Source organism: Muntiacus reevesi, chromosome 14 (assembly GCF_963930625.1).
Source record: "Muntiacus reevesi chromosome 14, mMunRee1.1, whole genome shotgun sequence".
Taxonomy (NCBI): Eukaryota; Metazoa; Chordata; class Mammalia; order Artiodactyla; family Cervidae; genus Muntiacus; species Muntiacus reevesi.
In genome coordinates this window covers 66,153,498-66,159,704 of record NC_089262.1, presented here as the reverse complement: position 1 = coordinate 66,159,704, position 6,207 = coordinate 66,153,498, and the positions used below count along the sequence as shown (strand labels likewise).

At 43.2% G+C, this 6,207-nt stretch overlaps 1 protein-coding gene across 1 annotated transcript in view; it reads left to right on the top strand.

Moving 5' to 3' along the window:
• DOCK2 (dedicator of cytokinesis 2) overlaps positions 1 to 6,207 on the top strand; it is a 459,258-nt gene that overhangs the window by 249,135 nt on the left and 203,916 nt on the right. The gene's annotated exons all lie outside the window — the stretch shown is intronic.

Sequence of the window (6,207 nt, the reverse complement as noted above, 5' to 3'; positions counted from 1 at the left end):
TAAACACATCTTCTTTCCATCACATGTCAACAGGTGGAGAAATAAATGACCCGGGGCTTGGCTTCTTTCCTGGTACATGATGCTTCTAATGGAACATCCCTATTTATGTCAATCAAAGCTTCCTCCTTTGAGGCCATTGTTTTCTTTCATGCTGTCTCCCTTCTCTTCTGTGAGCAAAACTTAACTTCCTAAATGGCCTCACAGAACCCAGTGGGGAGTGACGCGGACATCCAGGGGCATTCAGAGGGCAGAGTCCCTGCTGTGCCGTCGTGGCTGAAGTTCACATGTGGGGAAAATGAGCCACATTAGCAGCCTCTGGGTATCTGAGCCCAAAACTTTGTTCACTTGGACTTGGGGTCAGGGACCTGGTAGTCTTTATCAGCACGCAAAGGGAGTCTGAAAAGGAAAAGACAAAAAGATGCAACTGAGAACACAGTTCCTGTGGGCCTGGGGTTTCTCTCCAGACTCCAGTCTCCCAGCTGAGGGCTTCTGAGTGGGTGGTCTAGAGGTAAGTCAACTTGCTGCCTTTGTGTCTGTTCCCCTAGCGAGCCGGGCACCTGTGGCTGCCGGGCCTGGAAGCAAAATGCCTGTCTGCCTGGATCGTCTCCTCCTTTCATTCCCGGGCATCACCCAGCCAACCCCATGAAACCCCATCCATGAAACCCCAGCTTAAATGTCTTTCTAATGACTCCTCACTCACGCACACCTCTGGTGCTACATCATATCAGGACCTCCCTTAGATTCAATATATTTGTATCACATTCTTTAAAACACAAATTTTATTATCCCTAAATAATCATTTGTCTATGTATTTATTTAATGTGCATCTCCCCCACTACCCTGTAAGCTCCAGGGTGTCAGGGGCTAAAGCCTTTTTTTTTTTTTTTTTTTAACTGCTAGGTGTTTCTAGCCCTCCTTCAGGCTTACTGTGAGTGTGTAATGAGCATTTACTCAAAGAGAGGATGGCTGAATACAGCCAAGAAGAGCCCAGGAATGGGGATGGGCATTCTAGGGTATTCTGCTAGGGCAATCAGATGGTGAATTCTCTCTGCTAGGACTGAAACACTTGCTAGAGAACAAGATTTTCACCTGGTTTTGTTTTTGTTTTTTTTCATTTTTAATTGCTTTCTAGGAGATGAATGTGCATAAAATTCTCCATGGAGAGTGTACCTTGTAATAGTAACAGTTACCACTTACTGAACACTTATTTTTATCGTACTGTGGGCTTTACTTGCATTTCATTACAACCCTTGTTTATCAAGTACTCACTAATGCACCAGGTACTGTTCTAAGCACTTTCAAAGCCATAGCTCATTCATTCTCTACCCTATAGAAGTGGATACTCTTATAATCCCATTTTACAGTTTGAATATGCTAGGGCCCAAGGACATACAGCTTGTGACAGAGCCAAGGTCTGAACTTAAATAGTCCGGCACCAGAATCTGTGCTCTTAAACTCTGACTCTACTGCTTTCCCAATACTGCATTATCTCGTTAATCCTTAGAACAAAACTATGAAATTTTATGATCCCCAGTGGACTGATGAGGAAACGGAGGCTCAGAGATATTAAGTACCCAGTGGAGGAACTGAGAGATGAACCCAGGAGTCTGTGATTCCAAAGTCTGGGTTCTTACCCATAAGGTGATGATTTTGTCCTCTTGGGATCTTCCTGGTACTCAGGGCAGTGATTTGAATACAGAGTTTGAAGACCTGTGCAGGTCTTCGAGATGCAGGCAACTGTGCCCTGGCCTGTCCAGGGCAAGTGAATCCAGGGCAAGTATGAGGTGAAGTGAGGCAAGTGTGAAGCCTTTGTGTGTTGAACAAATGATTTTAAAAGACAATGAGAGTGATAAAATAGTCCATCAGTATTTGGGTGTCTTTGAGGGAATATTCTGTCTGTGGCACTCAGCCTTATCATAAAGATCAAAACCTCTGGCTCCTCTAAGCATGGGTGCTTTGCTCCCAAGATGTTCTCCACTTGCTAGTGGGGGCACCCATTTTGTTGGGTGCAGCTTAAGCCTTGATTCTCAGTGTTCTGCTCTTCCCAGGAATTACTAGATGATACTCATAGCAGTTTTAGCTTTCCCAGATCCCAGCTACCTTGAGAGGGCCAGCTAACCTAGTGAGGCTGGTGTCGGTGGTGGCAGGTCCTGAAAGAGGAAAGGGTTCATCTAATGCTAATAAGTTGTCAACCTGTCATCAGGTTCTAGAATTACTCCTCACATTCTGGGCTCAAATCCTTGTCCCTTCCTGGTTGAAGGATTTGGGACAGTATTTATTCTCTCCTAACCTCATGGTTTTCATCTGTAAAATGGAGATGACATAGAGCATAGACACTGCGTCTATGTGGGTCTGATGGGAGAAGTAATGAGACAGTGCGTGCAAAGTCCTCATCACAGAGCTCAGGTCACAAATCACTTAGGCTACAATTGTCTGAAGCTGGTTTTCGAAAGAGCTGGTATCTACTGAACTTTGGCTATGTGCCAGGCATTGTCATAGGTGTCCATTTATTTTTGTCCTTAATAATTTTCATGACAGTCTTAGAGGCAGGCACTGTCAGGCACACCTTTTGTTAATGAGAAAACTGAGGCACAGAAGGTTAAGTAATTTGTCCCCAGTCACTCACCCTGTGAACCCAAGGACTGCCCCTGGGGCGTCCGCCCCTAACCACTGGGGTTTCCTGCCTCCTCCAGAGCCAGGAAAGGGCTAATCTTGTTAGGCTGTCAGGCAGGTCCCAAAGTCCTTTCACATTTTCCTTCTGAAAGTCAGCCACTGTTCTGGTTTTCACCCTGCTTTTCCTCTAGGAAATGTATACATCCCTGACATGTTTTATTTTAATCTTTAAAAGCAGTTTTCTATTTTTAAAGCACTACAGGTTCATTGCAAAAGATCAAATAGTGTAGATAAAAAATGGAAGGAAAAAATCACCTGATATCTCACTACCAGAAAGAGCCACTCTGCCCTGATGGTTTGGAGAAGGGCATTCTCGGCCCTTCGCTGTGTGCTGATTGCAGTCACAGCAGGCTCAGTGTATACATGCAGATTTAGAGGAAGCCTTTTGTTTTTTCCCCATTTAACGACATGGAGAAATGTCCACATTATGGCACAAAGATTTGCACCCTTATTTTAAGTAGGCTAATAGCACTCTGTTGTCTGTTGCATGATCTATTCAAATAATATTCTTTTGTGGAGAGTTAGGTTGTTTCTAAATATTTGATATTATTAATGATCCTATAAATAACATTTTTATCTCTGTGAACTTTGGAGCACTTGTCTAATTATTTTCTTGGGATAAATTTGTGAAAGACGAATTCATGGATTAAAGGCATTTTACATTTCATTGATATTACTTCTTTTCCTTCCAGAAAGTTCTACCAATGGGCAGCCCTACTGTTGGCTGCGTGAGAAAGCCTTTTCATCAGAGTCTCTTTGTCACTGTGTTTGGTCAGTTTCTGATGATGTTTTTCATCATTACTAATAAAATGGGAGAGAAATTGTATCTCATTCTCACTATGGTACTTAGTCAAGACTGGACATTTTCCATGTACTTATTTGTTTTATACTACATTTCATATAGGTAAAGAATGAAAAACTGAAAGTGACAATGTGAACAATTAAGCTTTCACAAGAGTGAAAACTCTTGTGTCCTAGACATGACCTAGGAAGCTTAGCAAATATAAACATTTCCACCTTTAAAAAACTGCATATTTACATTGGAGAAGGAAATGGCAACCACTCAAATATTCTTGCCTGGGAAATCCCATGGACAGAGAGGCCTGGCAGGCTACAGTCCATGGGGTTGCGCAGAGTTGGATGCGACTAAGCAACTTAGCATCTTTTGCCCCCCATGCGCACCATGACCTCTGCACAGACATGTCCCAAGAAGGATAGCTGGCTAAACAGAAAGGCCTTCTGTAGCCCTTGGGTCTCAGGCTCCTAGCTGGCCCTTAATTGATAGGGAGTTGCCTGGGCCTTGGCAGTTAGGGCTTACTGGATATCCTGGCCAAGGTCCAGAATTGTTCCCTAAGGTGGCTGGGGGTCTATGCAGATCTTTGCAATGTTTCATTCTCTCTTCTCTTGATTATTGACTTACTGACACAAACCATATCAGATGTTCCTCATGAAACTGGTATCAACTTAATAAGTACAGAGACACTTAGTCCTATCTCCGTAGACCTTCAATTTTAGACTTTCTCTGAAATAGTCTCCCGGGTCTCTTCTCTAGCATGTATTTAGGCTATACAGTGAAGGCTTAGGTGCATAAGTTTCACTCTGATTGATTTTGACTAGAATCTTCCACTTTCTGACTGTTGATCTGAAATAAGTGATTGTCCTTCATGGCACCACATAGGTGGTTGTGAGGATTACCAGAGATAATCCACATAAAATGATCAGCAGTTAGCTTCTAACACAGAGACCGACTGGAGACCCTGATCTCATATAAATAATGTGGGCCCATCTGCTTTCCTGTGGGAGAGTAAACTGTAGGTGAGTTTATAAGAGAGCATACTCAAGGATGGCATCCCCAGGAATTCTGTCTGTCTCTCTGTACCATGTCTGCATTTCATGTCTCCCTGTGCAGCCATTACCTGATGACATTCAGTCTCCTCAGTTAGACTGCCAAGGAAAGTGGTCACAGTCCACTCGAGCTCCTACCTCCAGCTTGACACAGAACAAGTGCTAAGTAAACTCTTGTCAAAGGAGTGAATATAATCCCATACTGCTTTCATTTGCCTTAGCTTCTATGGCAGATGATAGTTTTGTAGTTAGTACAGGTGGTGCTAGAGGTAAAGAACCTACCTGCCAACGCAGAAGACGTAAGAACCGGGGGTTTGATCCCTGAGTCAGGAAGATCTCCTGGAGGAGAACACGGCAACCCACTCCAGTATTCTTGCTTGGAGAATCCCATGGACAGAGGAGCCTGGAGGGCTACAGTCCATAGGGTTGCACAGAGTCAGACATGACTGAAGTGACTTAGCATGCACATGTGGAATAAATACTTGTGTAACTAATTAAGAGCAAATAAATTAACTTGCTTCCCTTTTCAATGATATATTATCAATGATATATTTTCAATAGTTTTTTGTGATGAATAAACTATGTCCCTTAGTATATTATGCTTGCTCTGTTTGTGACTCACATTCAATTCGGTTAAACTTTATTGAGAATCTGTTATGATCTTGACACTGTGATAAACACTGTGGAGATTATAAAGAAGAATAAGATCTAAGCTCTAGCATAGCACTAAGAAGGCACCTGGTAATGACGTGTTATATGGAATCAGTCCCTGGGAAGTGGTATCGACTTGGGGTTGACTCGGAGGAGGACACTTGATTCATTTCGTGTACTCAAATCCTGCCACATCAGGGTGCTCCAAAGGTGCTTTATGTTTCAGATGGGGTTTGGACTTTGTCCTTTGTTCCAAAAGTCAGCAGGTTTTTTCTTTTTTCCATAAAAGGCCAGATAGTAAATATTTTTAGCTTCACCAGCCATAAGCTTTCTGCTGCAACTATTCAAACTCTGCCATTGTAGCAAGAAAGCAGTTGTAGACAATATATCAACAAATGGCTGTGTCTGTATTCCTATAAAACTTAAATGTACAAGATAGGCAATGGAACAGATTTGGCCTAAGGAGTAGGGTACAGTTGGCCACCCCTGGCTTTAGGCAATGCGGCGTCATTGGTGGGTTTGAGCAAAGGCACTTGATTATGTTTCTGTTTTTCAGAGAAAGCTCCCATTTGCCTACATGCTGCCATTTCCTTTCTCCTTCTGTATTCCGAGTCAGTAATAATAATTCTTACTATTTATACCACACTTTACAACTTACAAAGCATTTTCAAATCCCATGTAATCCCTCCTTACAGCATTCACAAGCATTGCCCCTGTTTCCAAAAGGAGGAATCGGACCCAGAAGAGTTAGTTAGATGGCTTGTCCTAAGTCACAGGAGTGGGACTCTAATGAAGACCTCATGAACCTACCACCACCACTGCTACACACACACACACACACACACACACACACACACACACACTCCATTTAGCCCCCCCCCCCCCCACTCCATTTAGCCTGCTGGCTGTCTAGCCATTTTATGTATTGGTCGTGTTTCCTCAGCTAGAGGATGCATCCTTAAAGGGCAGGACTGTGTCTTACACTCCCTTCACATCCTCCAGTGTAGGAGACACAGTGCTGAGTTTGTGGGATCTGAT